The 19,698-nt window shown below is 39.5% G+C and overlaps 11 non-coding genes across 11 annotated transcripts; all 11 read right to left on the reverse strand.

The window, feature by feature from the left end:
• Positions 1-368: 368 nt before the first annotated feature.
• TRNAC-GCA (transfer RNA cysteine (anticodon GCA)) lies at positions 369-440 on the reverse strand. Its single transcript has one exon. It is a non-coding gene; the product is annotated as a tRNA-Cys (tRNA).
• A 1,012-nt stretch (positions 441-1,452) lies between these two features.
• Positions 1,453-1,524, reverse strand: TRNAC-GCA (transfer RNA cysteine (anticodon GCA)). Its single transcript has one exon. It is a non-coding gene; the product is annotated as a tRNA-Cys (tRNA).
• Positions 1,525-2,534: 1,010 nt separating this feature from the next.
• Positions 2,535-2,606, reverse strand: TRNAC-GCA (transfer RNA cysteine (anticodon GCA)). Its single transcript has one exon. It is a non-coding gene; the product is annotated as a tRNA-Cys (tRNA).
• Positions 2,607-3,617: 1,011 nt separating this feature from the next.
• Positions 3,618-3,689, reverse strand: TRNAC-GCA (transfer RNA cysteine (anticodon GCA)). Its single transcript has one exon. It is a non-coding gene; the product is annotated as a tRNA-Cys (tRNA).
• A 1,011-nt stretch (positions 3,690-4,700) lies between these two features.
• TRNAC-GCA (transfer RNA cysteine (anticodon GCA)) lies at positions 4,701-4,772 on the reverse strand. The gene has a single exon. It is a non-coding gene; the product is annotated as a tRNA-Cys (tRNA).
• Positions 4,773-5,784: 1,012 nt separating this feature from the next.
• On the reverse strand, positions 5,785-5,856 carry TRNAC-GCA (transfer RNA cysteine (anticodon GCA)). Its single transcript has one exon. It is a non-coding gene; the product is annotated as a tRNA-Cys (tRNA).
• Positions 5,857-6,861: 1,005 nt separating this feature from the next.
• Positions 6,862-6,933, reverse strand: TRNAC-GCA (transfer RNA cysteine (anticodon GCA)). The gene has a single exon. It is a non-coding gene; the product is annotated as a tRNA-Cys (tRNA).
• Positions 6,934-7,945: 1,012 nt separating this feature from the next.
• On the reverse strand, positions 7,946-8,017 carry TRNAC-GCA (transfer RNA cysteine (anticodon GCA)). The gene has a single exon. It is a non-coding gene; the product is annotated as a tRNA-Cys (tRNA).
• A 7,564-nt stretch (positions 8,018-15,581) lies between these two features.
• On the reverse strand, positions 15,582-15,653 carry TRNAC-GCA (transfer RNA cysteine (anticodon GCA)). The gene has a single exon. It is a non-coding gene; the product is annotated as a tRNA-Cys (tRNA).
• Positions 15,654-16,665: 1,012 nt separating this feature from the next.
• On the reverse strand, positions 16,666-16,737 carry TRNAC-GCA (transfer RNA cysteine (anticodon GCA)). The gene has a single exon. It is a non-coding gene; the product is annotated as a tRNA-Cys (tRNA).
• A 2,087-nt stretch (positions 16,738-18,824) lies between these two features.
• Positions 18,825-18,896, reverse strand: TRNAC-GCA (transfer RNA cysteine (anticodon GCA)). Its single transcript has one exon. It is a non-coding gene; the product is annotated as a tRNA-Cys (tRNA).
• Positions 18,897-19,698: the final 802 nt, after the last annotated feature.

The following is a 19,698-nucleotide window of genomic DNA, read 5'->3' on the forward strand; positions in this document are numbered from 1 at the left end:
GGACACAGGTGAAATGAGAAATAGACTGACTGCATCGCTGCACAGTATTCTAAGCCATTTCTTTAGTGCGATTCAAGAAAGCATCAAACAGTATAACAAATTTGTCAATTTGTTTCATAGTCCATTCCCTTTCTTTAGTGCTGTAAAAGGAAGAGCCAAATTCCAAAATAGATCAATGATCTTTCAGAAATTTCCCAAAGGGAATACCAAGCCGAGTGTTAAAACTCCATTTACTCACAGGTTTTGAGCAGCAAACTCTGTAATGCTATTAAAGTGCAATATCCAAGGGAACACTGACTCTGTCAAAGATGATCCAAAAGGAATTGATGAAAAGTCCCAACTACAAACAACAGAATCAAAATAGTCTGAGGGGACACCCGGATTTGAACCAGGGACCTCTTGATCTGCAGTCAAATGCTCTACCACTGAGCTATATCCCCAGCTTTTCAGTAAAATCAGAATGACATGATATCAGTACATCATGAAAGAGTGAGAGGATCATGCTAAGTTGTGCCGGAAAGTACAGGCTTGAAACTGTGGAACAGGAGAAGTAGTCCTTAATATTATTTATTAAAGTAAAACTGGATCATTTAAAAAAACAGATACATTTTTTTCATTGCTATTTTATTTGAATAGGCCGTGGTACATAAGACCAATGCCTCTACATACAATGATTGTTTTGAAACATTCTTAAAGGGGAAGAGGTTTTTACGTGACACATTATCATTTGATGATTGGTTACCACAATCACCGAGATGGTGGTGAAGTATGATTGTTTTTTGGCCAAATTACGATGGAAAAACATTTCTACATACCACTACAATTCAGTATTTGGAAGGAACACCCAAACACCCCTTTCAAGTACCTTCAATTTAATACATCAAAAAAAGCCACTTTGTGCTTGCAACTGGCCTGATTCTTCAGACCAGCCTTCTTGCAACTGCAACGAGGGTTTGTACATCTTGCACGTAGGCAGAGCTTTCAAGGAGAAATTAAATAGTTCCTAAGTTGCACAAAAATGAAGTGCTTCAAACAAACACATACTTTGTATGGACAGAGAAGAGATGGAATATATGTAAGACTGAGGACACAGGTGTAATGAGAAATAGATTGATTGCATAGCTGCCCAGTATTCTAAGCCATTTCTTTAGTGCGATTCAAGAGAGCACCAAACAGTATAACAATTTTGTCAATTGGTTTCATAGTCCATTCCCTTTGTTTAGAGCTGTGAAAGGTAGAGCCGAATTCCAAAATAGATCAATGATGTTTCAGAAATTTCCCATAGGGAATACCAAGCCCAGTGTAAAAAATGCAGTTACTCACAAGTTTTAATCAGCAACACTGTAATGGTATTAAAGTGTAACATCCAAGGGAACACTGACTCTGCCAAAGATGATCCAAATGGGATTCATGAAAATTCCCAACTACAAACGGAAAATTCAAAATAGTATGAGGGGACACCCGGATTTGAACCAGGGACCTCTTGATCTGCAGTCAAATGCTCTACCACTGAGCTATATCCCCAGCTGTCAGCCAAGATCAGAATGACAATATATCAGTACATCATGAAAGAGTGAGAGGATCATGCTAAGTTGTGCCGGAAAGTACAACCTTGAAATTGTGGAACTGTAGAAGTAGTTCTTAATATTATTTATTAAAGGAAAAATGGATCATTAAAAAAAATATGTATTTGTTTGATTGGTATTTTATTTGAATAGGCAGTGGAACATAGGACCAATGCCTGCACTTAAAATGTTTGTTTTGAAACATTCTCAAAGGGGAAGAGGTTTTTACGGGATACCTTATTGTTTCATGTTTGGTTACCACAATCACTCAGATGGTGATGAAGTATGATTGTTTTGGGCCACATTACGGTGGAAAAACATTTCTACATACCACTACAATTCGGTATTTGGAAGGTACACCCAAACACCCCTTTCACGGACCTTCGATTTAAAACATCAGAAAAAGCCACTTTGTGCTTGCAAATGGCCTGATTCTTCAGGCCAGCCTTCTTGCAACTGCAACAATGGTTCGTACATCTTGCACGTAGACAGAGCATTTAAGGAGAAATTAAATAGTTCCTACGTTGCACAAAAATGAATTGCTTCAAACAAGCACATACTTTGGATGCACAGTGAAAAGGTGGAATATATGTAAGACTGAGGACACAGGTGAAATGAGAAATAGACTGACTGCATCGCTGCACAGTATTCTAAGCCATTTCTTTAGTGCGATTCAAGAAAGCACCAAACAGTATAACAAATTTGTCAATTTATTTCATAGTCCATTCCCTTTCTCTTGTGCTGTAAAAGGAAGAGCTAAATTCCAAAATAGATCAATGATCTTTCAGAAAGTTCCCAAAGGGAACACCAAGCCGAGTGTTAAAACTGCATTTACTCACATGTTTTGAGCAGCAAACTCTGTAATGCTATTAAAGTGCAATATCCAAGGGAACACTGACTTTGTCAAAGATGATACAAAAGGAATTGATGAAAAGTCCAAACTACAAACAACAGAATCAAAATAGTCTGAGGGGACACCCGGATTTGAACCAGGGACCTCTTGATCTGCAGTCAAATGCTCTACCACTGAGCTATATCCCCAGCTTTTCAGTAAAATCAGAATGACATAATATCAGTACATCATGAAAGAGTGAGAGGATCATGCTAAGTTGTGCCGGAAAGTACAGGCTTGAAACTGTGGAACAGGAGAAGTAGTCCTTAATAATATTTATTAAAGTAAAACTGGCTCATTTAAAAAACAGATTAATTTGTTTCATTGCTATTTTATTTGAATAGGCAGTGGTACATAAGACCAATGCCTCTACATACAATGATTGTTTTGAAACATTCTTAAAGCGGAAGAGGTTTTTACATGACACATTATCATTTGATGATTGGTTACCACAATCACCGAGATGGTGGTGAAGTATGAATGTTTTTTGGCCAAATTACGGAGGAAAAACATTTCTACATACCACTACAATTCAGTATTTGGAAGGAACACCCAAACACCTCTTTCAAGTACCTTCGATTTAATACATCAAAAAAGCCACTTTGTGCTTGCAACTGGCCTGATTCTTCAGATCAGCCTTCTTGCAACTGCAACGAGGGTTTGTACATCTTGCACGTAGGCAGAGCTTTCAAGGAGAAATTAAATAGTTCCTACGTTGCACAAAAATGAAGTGCTTCAAACAAGCACATACTTTTAATGCACAGGGAAAAGGTGGAATATATGTAAGACTGAGGACACAGGTGAAATGAGAAATAGACTGACTGCATCGCTGCACAGTATTCTAAGCCATTTCTTTAGTGCGATTCAAGAAAGCATCAAACAGTATAACAAATTTGTCAATTTGTTTCATAGTCCATTCCCTTTCTTAAGTGCTGTAAAAGGAAGAGCCAAATTCCAAAATAGATCAATGATCTTTCAGAAATTTCCCAAAGGGAATACCAAGCCGGGTGTTAAAACTCCATTTACTCACAGGTTTTGAGCAGAAAACTCTGTAATGCTGTTAAAGTGCAATATCCAAGGGAACACTGACTCTGTCAAAGATGATCCAAAAGGAATTGATGAAAAGTCCCAACTACAAACAACAGAATCAAAATAGTCTGAGGGGACACCCGGATTTGAACCAGGGACCTCTTGATCTGCAGTCAAATGCTCTACCACTGAGCTATATCCCCAGCTTTTCAGTAAAATCAGAATGACATAATATCAGTACATCATGAAAGAGTGAGAGGATCATGCTAAGTTGTGCCGGAAAGTACAGGCTTGAAACTGTGGAACAGGAGAAGTAGTCCTTAATATTATTTATTAAAGTAAAACTGGATCATTTAAAAAACAGATTAATTTTTTTCATTGCTATTTTATTTGAATAGGCCGTGGTACATAAGACCAATGCCTCTACATACAATGATTGTTTTGAAACATTCTTAAAGGGGAAGAGGTTTTTACGTGACACATTATCATTTGATGATTGGTTACCACAATCACCGAGATGGTGGTGAAGTATGATTGTTTTTTGGCCAAATTACGATGGAAAACATTTCTACATACCACTACAATTCGGTATTTGGAAGGAACACCCAAACACCCCTTTCAAGTACCTTCAATTTAACACATCAAAAAAAGCCACTTTGTGCTTGCAACTGGCCTGATTCTTCAGACCAGCCTTCTTGCAACTGCAACGAGGGTTTGTACATCTTGCACGTAGGCAGAGCTTTCAAGGAGAAATTAAATAGTTAATAATTTGCACAAAAATGAAGTGCTTCAAACAAACACATACTTTGTATGGACAGAGAAGAGATGGAATATATGTAAGACTGAGGACACAGGTGTAATGAGAAATAGATTGATTGCATAGCTGCCCAGTATTCTAAGCCATTTCTTTAGTGCGATTCAAGAGAGCACCAAACAGTATAACAAATTTGTCAATTGGTTTCATAGTCCATTCCCTTTGTTTAGAGCTGTGAAAGGTAGAGCCGAATTCCAAAATAGATCAATGATCTTTCAGAAATTTCCCATAGGGAATACCAAGCCCAGTGTAAAAAAATGCAGTTACTCACAAGTTTTAATCAGCAACACTGTAATGTTATTAAAGTGTAACATCCAAGGGAACACTGACTCTGTCAAAGATGATCCAAATGGGATTCATGAAAATTCCCAACTACAAACAGCAGATTCAAAATAGTATGAGTGGACACCCGGATTTGAACCAGGGACCTCTTAATCTGCAGTCAAATGTTCTACCACTGAGCTATATCCCCAGCTGTCAGCCAAGATCAGAATGACAATATATCAGTACATCATGAAAGAGTGCGAGGATCATGCTAAGTTGTGCCGGAAAGTACAACCTTGAAACTGTGGAACTGTAGAAGTAGTTTTTAATATTATTTATTAAAGGAAAAATGGATCATTAAAAAAAATATATGTATTTGTTTGATTGGTATTTTATTTGAATAGGCAGTAGTACATAGGACCAATGCCTGCACTTAAAATGTTTGTTTTGAAACATTCTCAAAGGGGAAGAGGTTTTTACGGGATACCTTATTGTTTCATGTTTGGTTACCACAATCACTCAGATGGTGATGAAGTATGATTGTTTTGGGCCACATTACGGTGGAAAAACATTTCTACATACCACTACAATTCGGTATTTGGAAGGTACACCCAAACACCCCTTTCACGGACCTTCGATTTAAAACATCAAAAAAAGCCACTTTGTGCTTGCAAATGGCCTGATTCTTCAGGCCAGCCTTCTTGCAACTGCAACAATGGTTTGTACATCTTGCACGTAGGCAGAGCATTTAAGGAGAAATTAAATAGTTCCTAATTTGCACAAAAATGAAGTGCTTCAAACAAGCACATACTTTGGATGCACAGGGAAAAGGTGGAATATATGTAAGACTGAGGACACAGGTGAAATGAGAAATAGACTGACTGCATCGCTGCACAGTATTCTAAGCCATTTCTTTAGTGCGATTCAAGAAAGCACCAAACAGTATAACAAATTTGTCAATTTATTTCATAGTCCATTCCCTTTCTCTTGTACTGTAAAAGGAATAGCCAAATTCCAAAATAGATCAATGATCTTTCAGAAAGTTCCCAAAGGGAACACCAAGCCGAGTGTTAAAACTGCATTTACTCACAGGTTTTGAGCAGCAAACTCTGTAATGATATTAAAGTGCAATATCCAAGGGAACACTGACTCTGTCAAAGATGATCCAAAAGGAATTGATGAAAAGTCCCAACTACAAACAACAGAATCAAAATAGTCTGAGGGGACACCCGGATTTGAACCAGGGACCTCTTGATCTGCAGTCAAATGCTCTACCACTGAGCTATATCCCCAGCTTTTCAGTAAAATCAGAATGACATAATATCAGTACATCATGAAAGAGTGAGAGGATCATGCTAAGTTGTGCCGGAAAGTACAGGCTTGAAACTGTGGAACAGGGGAAGTAGTAGTTAATAATATTTATTAAAATAAAACTGGATCATTTAAAAAACAGATTAATTTGTTTCATTGCTATTTTATTTGAATAGGCAGTGGTACATAAGACCAATGCCTCTACATTCAATGATTGTTTTGAAACATTCTTAAAGCGGAAGAGGTTTTTACATGACACATTATCATTTGATGATTGGTTACCACAATCACCGAGATGGTGGTGAAGTATGAATGTTTTTTGGCCAAATTACGGAGGAAAAACATTTCTACATACCACTACAATTCGGTATTTGGAAGGAACACCCAAACACCCCTTTCAAGTACCTTCGATTTAATACATCAAAAAAAGCCACTTTGTGCTTGCAACTGGCCTGATTCTTCAGACCAGCCTTCTTGCAACTGCAACGAGGGTTTGTACATCTTGCACGTAGGCAGAGCTTTCAAGGAGAAATTAAATAGTTCCTACGTTGCACAAAAATGAAGTGCTTCAAACAAGCACATACTTTTAATGCACAGGGAAAAGGTGGAATATATGTAAGACTGAGGACACAGGTGAAATGAGAAATAGACTGACTGCATCGCTGCACAGTATTCTAAGCCATTTCTTTAGTGCGATTCAAGAAAGCATCAAACAGTATAACAAATTTGTCAATTTGTTTCATAGTCCATTCCCTTTCTTTAGTGCTGTAAAAGGAAGAGCCAAATTACAAAATAGATCAATGATCTTTCAGAAATTTCCCAAAGGGAATACCAAGCCGAGTGTTAAAACTCCATTTACTCACAGGTTTTGAGCAGCAAACTCTGTAATGCTATTAAAGTGCAATATCCAAGGGAACACTGACTCTGTCAAAGATGATCCAAAAGGAATTGATGAAAAGTCCCAACTACAAAATCAAAATAGTCTGAGGGGACACCCGGATTTGAACCAGGGCCATCTTGATCTGCAGTCAAATGCTCTACCACTGAGCTATATCCCCAGCTTTTCAGTAAAATCAGAATGACATAATATCAGTACATCATGAAAGAGTGAGAGGATCATGCTAAGTTGTGCCGGAAAGTACAGGCTTGAAACTGTGGAACAGGAGAAGTAGTCCTTAATATTATTTATTAAAGTAAAACTGGATCATTTAAAAAACAGATTAATTTGTTTCATTGCTATTTTATTTGAATAGGCAGTGGTACATAAGACCAATGCCTCTACATACAATGATTGTTTTGAAACATTCTTAAAGGGGAAGAGGTTTTTACGTGACACATTATCATTTGATGATTGGTTACCACAATCACCGAGATGGTGGTGAAGTATGATTGTTTTTTGGCCAAATTACGGAGGAAAAACATTTCAACATACCACTACAATTCGGTATTTGGAAGGAACACCCAAACACCCCTTTCAAGTACCTTCGATTTAATACATCAAAAAAAGCCACTTTGTGCTTGCAACTGGCCTGATTCTTCAGACCAGCCTTCTTGCAACTGCAACAAGGGTTTGAACATCTTGCACGTAGGCAGAGCTTTCAAGGAGAAATTAAATAGTTCCTACGTTGCACAAAAATGAAGTGCTTCAAACAAGCACATACTTTTAATGCACAGGGAAAAGCTGGAATATATGTAAGACTGAGGACACAGGTGAAATGAGAAATAGACTGACTGCATCGCTGCACAGTATTCTAAGCCATTTCTTTAGTGCGATTCAAGAAAGCATCAAACAGTATAACAAATTTGTCAATTTGTTTCATAGTCCATTCCCTTTCTTTAGTGCTGTAAAAGGAAGAGCCAAATTCCAAAATAGATCAATGATCTTTCAGAAATTTCCCAAAGGGAATACCAAGCCGAGTGTTAAAACTCCATTTACTCACAGGTTTTGAGCAGCAAACTCTGTAATGCTATTAAAGTGCAATATCCAAGGGAACACTGACTCTGTCAAAGATGATCCAAAAGGAATTGATGAAAAGTCCCAACTACAAACAACAGAATCAAAATAGTCTGAGGGGACACCCGGATTTGAACCAGGGACCTCTTGATCTGCAGTCAAATGCTCTACCACTGAGCTATATCCCCAGCTTTTCAGTAAAATCAGAATGACATAATATCAGTACACCATGAAAGAGTGAGAGGATCATGCTAAGTTGTGCCGGAAAGTACAGGCTTGAAACTGTGGAACAGGCGAAGTAGTCCTTAATATTATTTATTAAAGTAAAACTGGATCATTTAAAAAACAGATTTATTTTTTCATTGCTATTTTATTTGAATAGGCCGTGGTACATAAGACCAATGCCTCTACATACAATGATTGTTTTGAAACATTCTTAAAGAGGGAAGAGGTTTTTACGTGACACATCATCATTTGATGATTGGTTACCAAAATCACCGAGATGGTGGTGAAGTATGATTGTTTTTTGGCCAAATTACGATGGAAAAACATTTCTACATACCACTACAATTCGGTATTTGGAAGGAACACCCAAACACCCCTTTCAAGTACCTTCAATTTAATAAATCAAAAAAAGCCACTTTGTGCTTGCAACTGGCCTGATTCTTCAGACCAGCCTTCTTGCAACTGCAACGAGGGTTTGTACATCTTGCACGTAGGCAGAGCTTTCAAGGAGAAATTAAATAGTTCCTTTTTTTTTTTTATATTATTTTTATTAAACATTTTCAAAGAATTTTTCTCAACATTGTCCTGCATTTGATTACAGCACAATCTGATTACATAAATACTTAAGTACATTATCATACATTTTGTGGCATACCAAAAACAGAAAGCATATAGATAAAAATCCTACGCATAAATGATGCCCACATTTATACATCAATTAATAAAAGAACGACAACTGAATATAAAATGAAATAAAGGGAGGAAATAAACAGGATAAAGACCATAGAATACAAAGAAAAAAAGAAAGAGTATTTCTTTCACTGTGCTGGGTTCATCCTACTATTTTTCCACCCCGTAATAGGTTGCCATATCCTATTACCTAAAGCCTTAGCCCTCCTTCCTTTTCTTTCATAAATTGCTTTTTCTAGGTTGTATATTGACAGCAGACTTGCAATCCATTCCTGAAATGGGGGGGGAGCTTTATTCAGCCAGTTTCTTGCTACCCATAAACGATAGACTGCGAGTGAGACAAAAATAAACTCTACTGGCATATCATCTGCCGTGCAACCCACCCCTAGTATAACTAATTTATCAGTGAGTTGAATCTTAAGGTTGAGTGATTTATCAAAAAAGTCCTCTATGGCTTTTTTCAAGGTAAACAATTGTGGGCATTGCGAAAACATGTGTATGATATCTGCTTCATTTGAATTGCAGCGGGGGCATGTTATACCTGACGTGCCACCCCATTGTGCTATTCTGGCCGGGGTATGATAGAGGGAAAATACCGTCTTGAAGTGCTGTGATTGAAGAGTCGCGGAACATAACACTGTTCTGCCCAGATCCAAAGACGTCTGGAAAGTTTCTAATCCTGACTCCAATTTTTCAGCCCATTTTTGTGCATACTTAGTCCTTTCATCTGTTTTATTTCCTTTCAATTCTACATAAAGTTGTCTAATTGTACACTTATTAGTTATTTCTAAATATTCCATCACTTTACAATGTCCCATTCCGGCCGGACCACCATGTTTTTGAGTTAAAAAGCTCCTAACCTGGAGATATTTGAAAAAGCTGTTATTTTCTAGCCCAAATTTACTTTTTAAAGTCGCGAACTGTAACATATTCCCCTGATTGTCCATTAAATTCCCTATTTTCCCTATCCCCTTATTATGCCAGTCTCGCATAGTACCATCCCTAAAAATCTCCTCCGGTAATGAACAATTTGAAAATAGCCGCGTATAGTTATTAAACCTACCCAATCCCAATTTTTTCGACACTCCTTGCCACACCCTGTAGGCTGCCTTTAAGGTCTTAAATCTTGTATGCTTGAAATAACTAAAATCTATTGTATTTAGGAACCCATTTTCAGCCTCCTCCCCCAATAGTGTTGTATAGACGTTGTAGGCATTATTTGATCCTGTCTCGGTTTCTCCTGTGTTCTTTCTGCCTCCCCCTCCTAAAAGCCCCCAGCAATACTGTATTACAGCTGCCCAATAGTAGAGCCTGAAATCCGGCGCCCCCCAGCCGCCTTTATCTCTGCCTACCGTTAAATGTCTATAAGCTCTCCTTGTTTTTCCTTTGGCCCAAATAAATTTGTTCAGGATTGCTTCTAATTTATTAAACCATGTATTTTCAAAAAATAATGGGATAGACCTGAAAAAAAAAAGTACCTTTGGAAAAGTAACCATTTTGATTACATTAATACGGCCCATTAAAGTCAGGTGTAGGTTATTCATTCTTTCTGTGTCAGTTTTTATTTTTAGCAATAGCGGCTTCATGTTTATTTCAACTAGTCTGTCTAAGTCAGTGGTGATCTTGACGCCTAAATACGTCACTTCATTAGCTACTCTTATATCCTGAAAATTCACCCAGTTATTTTGTATAATCTGCGTTTTCCCTTTATTCAGTGAATATCCTGCAATGTTTCCAAAACGCACAGCTTCTTGTTCGATTTCTGAGATAGCCAAACCAGGTTCTGGGGTAACCACTGCCACGTCATCTGCGTAGGCAAGTGTTTTATACTCCTGTGTGAGTAATTTAATTGGAAGAATGTTGGTATTCTCTTCCAGTCTACGCAGAAAGGGGTCTAGGTATAAGGCAAATAGCAATGGCGAGGCCGGACAGCCCTGCCTTGTACCACGCCTTATACGTATGCCCTCGGTATAACCTCTATTTACTCTTACTTTAGCTGTGGGCTCTAAATATAGCGCCTTTATGGCCTTTATATATCCTGCCCCTAACCCAAACCATTCCAAGACCTTCCACAGGTACCCCCAGGAGACCCTGTCGAAGGCCTTCTCTGCATCCAAGAAAATGGCTGAAGCAGGGTCTCCTGTAACACCTGCTGCGTCTAATATGGTAACCATCTGTCTGGTGTGTTGAGTGGTCCCTTTGCCAGGTATGAATCCGTGCTGTGTTGCGACTACCATCCCCTCAATTACCCTACTTAGTCTTTGGGAGAGAGCCTTGGAGTAGATTTTCGCATCCGCATTCATAAGCGTTATTGGCCTATATGAGCCTGGATCTAAGTGTGATTTGTTTTTTTTCAAAATAACTATAATATTTGCGCCGGCCCACGATTTTGGTGTATTTTCCCCTCTCTGCGCGTGTCTCAAAGTTTCCAACATGTCAACCCCCAAGGTATCCCAAAAAACTCTATAAAATTCCGCCGGAATTTGATCGGGTCCCGCAGCTTTTCCTGACGGGAGTTTGGTTACTGCCATATGGATCTCACCCAGCGTTAGAGTGGATTCCAACATCTCCTTATCCTCCTCACCCAGTTCTTTATGGGGGATATCCATTAGGTAGTTCTCAATCTCATCCTCCACGTCACCTAAGTCCTGATCGTATAGCTCAGAATAAAATTCCCTGAACACCTCCCTCACATCTGCTGCCTTGGTCATCACATTTCCCCTTTTATCAAGAATTTCTTTAATTTCTCCTGCTGCCATATCTTGTCTAATACGGACTGCTAACATATGTCCTACTCGTTCATTAAATTCATAACATTTCTCCCTTTTTGCCAGGTAGTTACTTGCCGCTTTATTTGCCAATTTTTCGCTTGTCTCTGCTCTCTTTAGTTCTATTTCCAATAAAACCTCTTCCAAAGGCCCCTGATTAATAACCGCCTGGATAAGCTGTTGTTCTAGCTCTGTTAAGGCCTGTAGCCTATTTATTAATTCAAGCTTTTCTTTTTTACTCCTATGCAGAGTATATGCCAGTGTTTCCCCTCTTACCCCTGCTTTGAATGTGTCCCAGACCACTCCTACGGAGGCCGTACCTCTATTTAACTCCCAGAACTGCCTAATCCATATATTCATTCTATTAATGTAGTCTTCTTCTTTAAGCAACCCTCTTTCAAAGGTCCAATTGTATTCTCTACCTGCAGCATTGGAGTTCTGAGGTATAGTCATCACCAGTGGGTTATGATCTGAGAAAACCCTGGGCAGTTTTTCTATTTTTAAATTTGTAGCTAAGGTACTGGAGGCTAGGAAATAGTCTAATCTAGCAACAGCCTTATGGGGTGCCGAGTAAAAGGTACTACCCGTTCCCACGGGATTTTGTGCTAACCAGACATCAACCAGAGCACTATTGTCCATTAAATGAGTGATAGCTCTACGAGTTTTCTTCTTGCGATCACCCTTCATCCCCCCTCCCGGCCTACACAATCCTGATAGCCCATCAACATTGAAATCCCCACATAAAATTACTGGTTCTGCCCATAATGCCAGCTCGATATCAAGTAGTTCAAATATCTCAGGTTCATCATCATTGGAGCCATAGACAGACACAATTGTATAACGTCCTCCAACAGTCTCCCCTTCAATCATCACCCATCTCCCTTCCTCATCCTCCTTCTTTTTCTTAACCACCATGATCCCCTTCTTTGCAACAATTGCCACCCCTTTCATTTTTACATCTTGTTTTGTGTATGCTAATACTTCATACCCTAATTGATCAATAAGATATTTATCCTTTCCTCTCACGTGTGTCTCCTGAAAGCATATAACGTCCAATTTCAGTAGTCTACACATGGCTGCAACTTTCTGTCTTTTCCCTCCATCGTTTAAACCGCAGATATTAATGGTTGCAACTCTTAACGCCATCTAAACTTGTAGATTAGAACCACAATTATCATCCTTAATCTATCTATTGTCATCTGTTTGTGTCCACATAACTTTTTTCCTTGTGCTGTGCATAACCTAAATTCTACACCATCCCCTTCCCCCCCCCACCCTCTCCCACCCCCTTGTCCCCCCTCCCCTTACAGACCCCCCCCCTACTACAGGCAAATAGGTCAGTCATGACCTATGTGTGGCTACAAGCTGCTGCAGCGTCGCCTCCCTCTCTCCTGATCAGCCTACCCGTATATTCCTATGCTTCAGTCTAACTTGAAATATAAAGCCTATACTGGGTCCGATTCCCTGCTTCTCTTTCCTTTCTGATTCTCCGTGATTTCTGCAAGATATTCGCCTGCTTTTACTTCTGAAAAGAACATTCTAACACGACCACCAGTAACAACTTTCAGCTTTGAGGGAAACATTAGGTACGCTTCAGAGCCTTGACGTTGAAATGGGGTGATTAGCTGTCTAAGTTTCCATCTTCTTTCAACGGTTGTGTGGCAAAAGTCCGGCCTTGTGAAAAATGTGATCCCATCAACTGATTTTTTTTTCTCTGGTCTGGCAGATTCCATAACTTCTTGCCTAGCCAAAAAATTTCCAAAGAAAACTAGCATTGCCCTAGGAAGGATTTTCTGATTATTCTGACTATTGTCTCTTGTTTTCTTCTGCGTCAGTGGGAATCTGTGCGCTCTTTGGATTTCTAGCTCCCACTGCCAGTGTGACTCTGGATATGCGCCTTTCAGCAGTTTGACCATGAACCCTCTTGGATCATTCCCTTCCAGTCCTTCTTCTAGTCCCAGAAATCTTAGATTGTTCCTTCGCTGACGATTCTCGAAATCCTCGAGCTTCCATTGTAGATCCTCAATCACTTTCCCTTGCTCCGCTTTAGACGCCTGCCAGTCTGTGACTTCGTCCTCCAACCTACCGGTTCTTTCCTCAACCTGAACCACTCTTTCTTCCACCTCCTCGTATTTTTTATTCATCTTTCTGATGCTTGCCTGTATTTTTTTAGTATCCTGTCTAGCTCTCCTGCTCTCCAGACGAGCTTCTATATGCATTTGTTTTAGCATGGCAAACATCCCATCCAAAGTCGCTTGTGGTGGTGCTTCGGCTGCATCTTGGGAGATATTTATAGAGTGATTATCGGGGGTGACGCCTAGCTCTTGGTCCTGGTACAATTTGGAGGTACTGCCATAGTCCCAAAGCAGTTTCCTGTTTGTGCTTGATGCGGCTCTATCAATGTCTTTGTCTCTTCTTATCATAGTACGCCTTTTTTTCCGCTGTGTATCTTTATTTCTCTGACCGCTAATATGGGACCCTTCAGATTCAGACTCAGAACCTAGTGAGAGATCAGTAGTACTATCCTCTTCCTCTGAGCGCAGCGAGGAATCAGAACCTTCAGTCCCAGTATAGAATTTTTCTGCCTCTGGGGAAAGTATTCTCCTTCCTTTACCACCTTTAATAGCCCGACTTTCTACGCTTTTCATACTTCCCCAGGTGGATTGCCCTAGAGTATTGCTGTCCCCAGGCGTAGGTGCAATATCTATTTCTAACAGAGCTTCCAGCATTTGCTCGTTACTGTTATTATTATTTGTCAGTTCTCCTACCTCCTCCGGCTCTAATGTGTCCACGTCTGTAGCAGCGTCTGCAGTGGTGTCTGTTACAGCGTCTGTTACCGCGTCTGAATCCCCTGGAGCAGACACGGGAGCCTTCTCGCTGAGCGCGGCTCTTTCCTGCACGCACGCCTGAGACACCGGTTGCTCGGCAACCACCGTGCTTGCATCCTCGCGGTTGCAGCGTTCAGCTTCCATGTTCGTTTCAGCGCCCGGGGCCGCTGTGTCTTCCGTGATTAGAATCGTCGGCTGCATCCTGGCTGCAAAAGCCTCCGTGACTGTGGGTTGCCGACGATCTTTGCCAGGTACACTGTTTGCTTGCTTCGTGTTCCCGCTGTCCGATTGACGGCGCTTCTGTTGCTGTTGTTCCTTTGACACCGCGGCTCCTGCCTGGAGCGCACCCTTAGATTCAGTCTTTTCCTTTTCCTTTTCCTTGGCGGTTTTTTCTGTTTTTTCTCCTTTCTTGGGCTGCGCTTTTTGAACGGTTCCACTTGTTACAGCGGCTCTTCTGCTTGGCGCTGTTGATTTAGGGATTGCCCCTGTGCGCTGTGCCATCCTTTTCAGTGTAGCAATACCTTGACTAAGCGTTCTCGTCAGTTTCACTTCAAGGTAGCCCAGTAGGATTGACAGTGCTTTCCTTATTGCTTCGGATCCTTCTTTCCCGCTGCTAGTTATCTGGAAGATCAGCATAACTCTTCATTTCAGCATGCTTTTTCCATACATGATACAGGAGAGGGAGTAGGTGCGACTACCTCCTACAGCAGCTTAGCGGCCATCTTGCCCCAGTCCAGGTTTTTTCTCCAAAAGGCCCATAGGAATGAATGGGAAGCGAAATTAAATAGTTCCTAATTTGCACAAAAATTAAGTGCTTCAAACAAACACATACTTTGTATGGACAGAGAAGAGATGGAATATATGTAAGACTGAGGACACAGGTGTAATGAGAAATAGATTGATTGCATAGCTGCCCAGTATTCTAAGCCATTTCTTTAGTGCGATTCAAGAGAGCACCAAACAGTATAACAAATTTGTCAATTGGTTTCATAGTCCATTCCCTTTGTTTAGAGCTGTGAAAGGTAGAGCCGAATTCCAAAATAGATCAATGATGTTTCAGAAATTTCCCATAGGGAATACCAAGCCCAGTGTTAAAACTGCATTTACTCACAGGTTTTGAGCAGCAAACTCTGTAATGATATTAAAGTGCAATATCCAAGGGAACACTGACTCTGTCAAAGATGATCCAAAAGGAATTGATGAAAAGTCCCAATTACAAACAACAGAATCAAAATAGTCTGAGGGGACCCCCGGATTTGAACCAGGGACCTCTTGATCTGCAGTCAAATGCTCTACCACTGAGCTATATCCCCTGCTGTTCAGTAAAATCACAATGACATAATATCATAACATCATGAAAGAGTGAGAGGATCATGCTAAGTTGTGCCGGAAAGTACAGGCTTGAAACTGTGGAACAGGAGAAGTAGTCCTTAATATTATTTATTGAAGTAAAACTGGCTCATTTAAAAAACAGATTAATTTGTTTCATTGCTATTTTATTTGAATAGGCAGTGGTACATAAGACCAATGCCTCTACATACAATGATTGTTTTGAAACATTCTTAAAACGGAAGAGGTTTTTACATGACACATTATCATTTGATGATTGGTTACCACAATCACCGAGATGGTGGTGAAGTATGAATGTTTTTTGGCCAAATTACGGAGGAAAAACATTTCTACATACCACTACAATTCGGTATTTGGAAGGAACACCCAAACACCCCTTTCAAGTACCTTCAATTTAATACATCAAAAAAAGCCACTTTGTGCTTGCAACTGGCCTGATTCTTCAGACCAGCCTTCTTGCAACTGCAACGAGGGTTTGTACATCTTGCACGTAGGCAGAGCTTTCAAGGAGAAATTAAATAGTTCCTACTTTGCACAAAAATGAAGTGCTTCAAACAAGCACATACTTTTAATGCACAGGGAAAAGGTTGAATATATGTAAGACTGAGGACACAGGTGAAATGAGAAATAGACTGACTGCATCGCTGCACAGTATTCTAAGCCATTTCTTTAGTGCGATTCAAGAAAGCATCAAACAGTATAACAAATTTGTCAATTTGTTTCATAGTCCATTCCCTTTCTTTAGTGCTGTAAAAGGAAGAGCCAAATTCCAAAATAGATCAATGATCTTTCAGAAATCTCCCAAAGGGAATACCAAGCCGAGTGTTAAAACTCCATTTACTCACAGGTTTTGAGCAGCAAACTCTGTAATGCTATTAAAGTGCAATATCCAAGGGAACACTGACTCTGTCAAAGATGATCCAAAAGGAATTGATGAAAAGTCCCAACTACAAACAACAGAATCAAAATAGTCTGAGGGGACACCCGGATTTGAACCAGGGACCTCTTGATCTGCAGTCAAATGCTCTACCACTGAGCTATATCCCCAGCTTTTCAGTAAAATCAGAATGACATAATATCAGTACATCATGAAAGAGTGAGAGGATCATGCTAAGTTGTGCCGGAAAGTACAGGCTTGAAACTGTGGAACAGGAGAAGTAGTCCTTAATATTATTTATTAAAGTAAAACTGGATCATTTAAAAAACAGATTAATTTTTTCATTGCTATTTTATTTGAATAGGCCGTGGTACATAAGACCAATGCCTCTACATACAATGATTGTTTTGAAACATTCTTAAAGGGGAAGAGGTTTTTACGTGACACATCATTATTTGATGATTGGTTACCACAATCACCGAGATGGTGGTGAAGTATGATTGTTTTTTGGCCAAATTACGATGGAAAAACATTTCTACATACCACTACAATTCGGTATTTGGAAGGAACACCCCTTTCAAGTACCTTCAATTTAATACATCAAAAAAAGCCACTTTGTGCTTGCAAATGGCCTGATTCTTCAGACCAGCCTTCTTGCAACTGCAACGAGGGTTTGTACATCTTGCACGTAGGCAGAGCTTTCAAGGAGAAATTAAATAGTTCCTAATTTGCACAAAAATGAAGTGCTTCAAACAAACACATACTTTGTATGGACAGAGAAGAGATGGAATATATGTAAGACTGAGGACACAGGTGTAATGAGAAATAGATTGATTGCATAGCTGCCCAGTATTCTAAGCCATTTCTTTAGTGCGATTCAAGAGAGCACCAAACAGTATAACAAATTTGTCAATTGGTTTCATAGTCCATTCCCTTTGTTTAGAGCTGTGAAAGGTAGAGCCGAATTCCAAAATAGATCAATGATGTTTCAGAAATTTCCCATAGGGAATACCAAGCCCAGTGTAAAAAATGCAGTTACTCACAAGTTTTAATCAGCAACACTGTAATGTTATTAAAGTGTAACATCCAAGGGAACACTGACTCTGTCAAAGATGATCCAAATGGGATTCATGAAAATTCCCAACTACAAACAGCAGATTCAAAATAGTATGAAGGGACACTCGGATTTGAACCAGGGACCTCTTGATCTGCAGTCAACTTCTCTACCACTGAGCTATATCCCCAGCTGTCAGCCAAGATCAGAAAGACAATATATCAGTACATCATGAAAGAGTGAGAGGATCATGCTAAGTTGTGCCGGAAAGTACAACCTTGAAACTGTGGAACTGTAGAAGTAGTTCTTAATATTATTTATTAAAGGAAAAATTGATCATTAAAAAAAAAAAATATGTATTTGTTTGATTGATATTTTATTTGAATAGGCAGTGGTACATAGGACCAATGCCTGCACTTAAAATGTTTGTTTTGAAACATTCTCAAAGGGGAAGAGGTTTTTACGGGATACCTTATTGTTTCATGTTTGGTTACCACAATCACTCAGATGGTGATGAAGTATGATTGTTTTGGGCCACATTACGGTGGAAAAACATTTCTACATGCCACTACAATTCGGTATTTGGAAGGTACACCCAAACACCCCTTTCACGGACCTTTGATTTAAAACATCAGAAAAAGCCACTTTGTGCTTGCAAATAGCCTGATTCTTCAGGCCAGCCTTCTTGCAACTGCAACAATGGTTCGTACATCTTGCACGTAGGCAGAGCATTTAAGGAGAAATTAAATAGTTCCTACATTGCACAAAAATGAAGTGCTTCAAACAAGCACATACTTTGGATGCACAGGGAAAAGGTGGAATATATGTAAGACTGAGGACACAGGTGAAATGAGAAATAGATTGATTGCATAGCTGCCCAGTATTCTAAGCCATTTCTTTAGTGCGATTCAAGAGAGCACCAAACAGTATAACAAATTTGTCAATTGGTTTTATAGTCCATTCCCTTTGTTTAGAGCTGTGAAAGGTAGAGCCGAATTCCAAAATAGATCAATGATGTTTCAGAAATTTCCCATAGGGAATACCAAGCCCAGTGTAAAAAATGCAGTTATTCACAAGTTTTAATCACCAACACTGTAATGGTATTAAAGTGTAACATCCAAGGGAACACTGACTCTGTCAAAGATGATCCAAATGGGATTCATGAAAATTCCCAACTACAAACAGCAGATTCAAAATAGTATGAGGGGACACCCGGATTTGAACCAGGGACCTCTTGATCTGCAGTCAAATGCTCTACCACTGAGCTATATCCCCAGCTGTCAGCCAAGATCAGAATGACAATATATCAGTACATCATGAAAGAGTGAGAGGATCATGCTAAGTTGTGCCGGAAAGTACAACCTTGAAACTGTGGAACTGTAGAAGTAGTTCTTAATATTATTTATTAAAGGAAAAATGGATCATTAAAAAAAATATATGTATTTGTTTGATTGGTATTTTATTTGAATAGGCAGTGGTACATAGGACCAATGCCTGCACTTAAAATGTTTGTTTTGAAACATTCTCAAAGGGGAAGAGGTTTTTACGGGATACCTTATTGTTTCATGTTTGGTTACCACAATCACTCAGATGGTGATGAAGTATGATTGTTTTGGGCCACATTACGGTGGAAAAACATTTCTACATACCACTACAATTCGGTATTTGGAAGGTACACCCAAACACCCCTTTCACGGACCTTCGATTTAAAACATCAGAAAAAGCCACTTTGTGCTTGCAAATGGCCTGATTCTTCAGGCCAGCCTTCTTGCAACTGCAACAATGGTTCGTACATCTTGCACGTAGGCAGAGCATTTAAGGAGAAATTAAATAGTTCCTACGTTGCACAAAAATGAAGTGCTTCAAACAAGCACATACTTTGGATGCACAGGGAAAAGGTGGAATATATGTAAGACTGAGGACACGGGTGAAATGAGAAATAGACTGACTGCATCGCTGCACAGTATTCTAAGCCATTTCTTTAGTGCGATTCAAGAAAGCACCAAACAGTATAACAAATTTGTCAATTTATTTCATAGTCCATTCCCTTTCTCTTGTGCTGTAAAAGGAAGAGCCA

The sequence above is a fragment of the Lissotriton vulgaris genome, chromosome 1_1, assembly GCF_964263255.1.
Source record: "Lissotriton vulgaris chromosome 1_1, aLisVul1.2, whole genome shotgun sequence".
NCBI lineage: Eukaryota > Metazoa > Chordata > Amphibia > Caudata > Salamandridae > Lissotriton > Lissotriton vulgaris.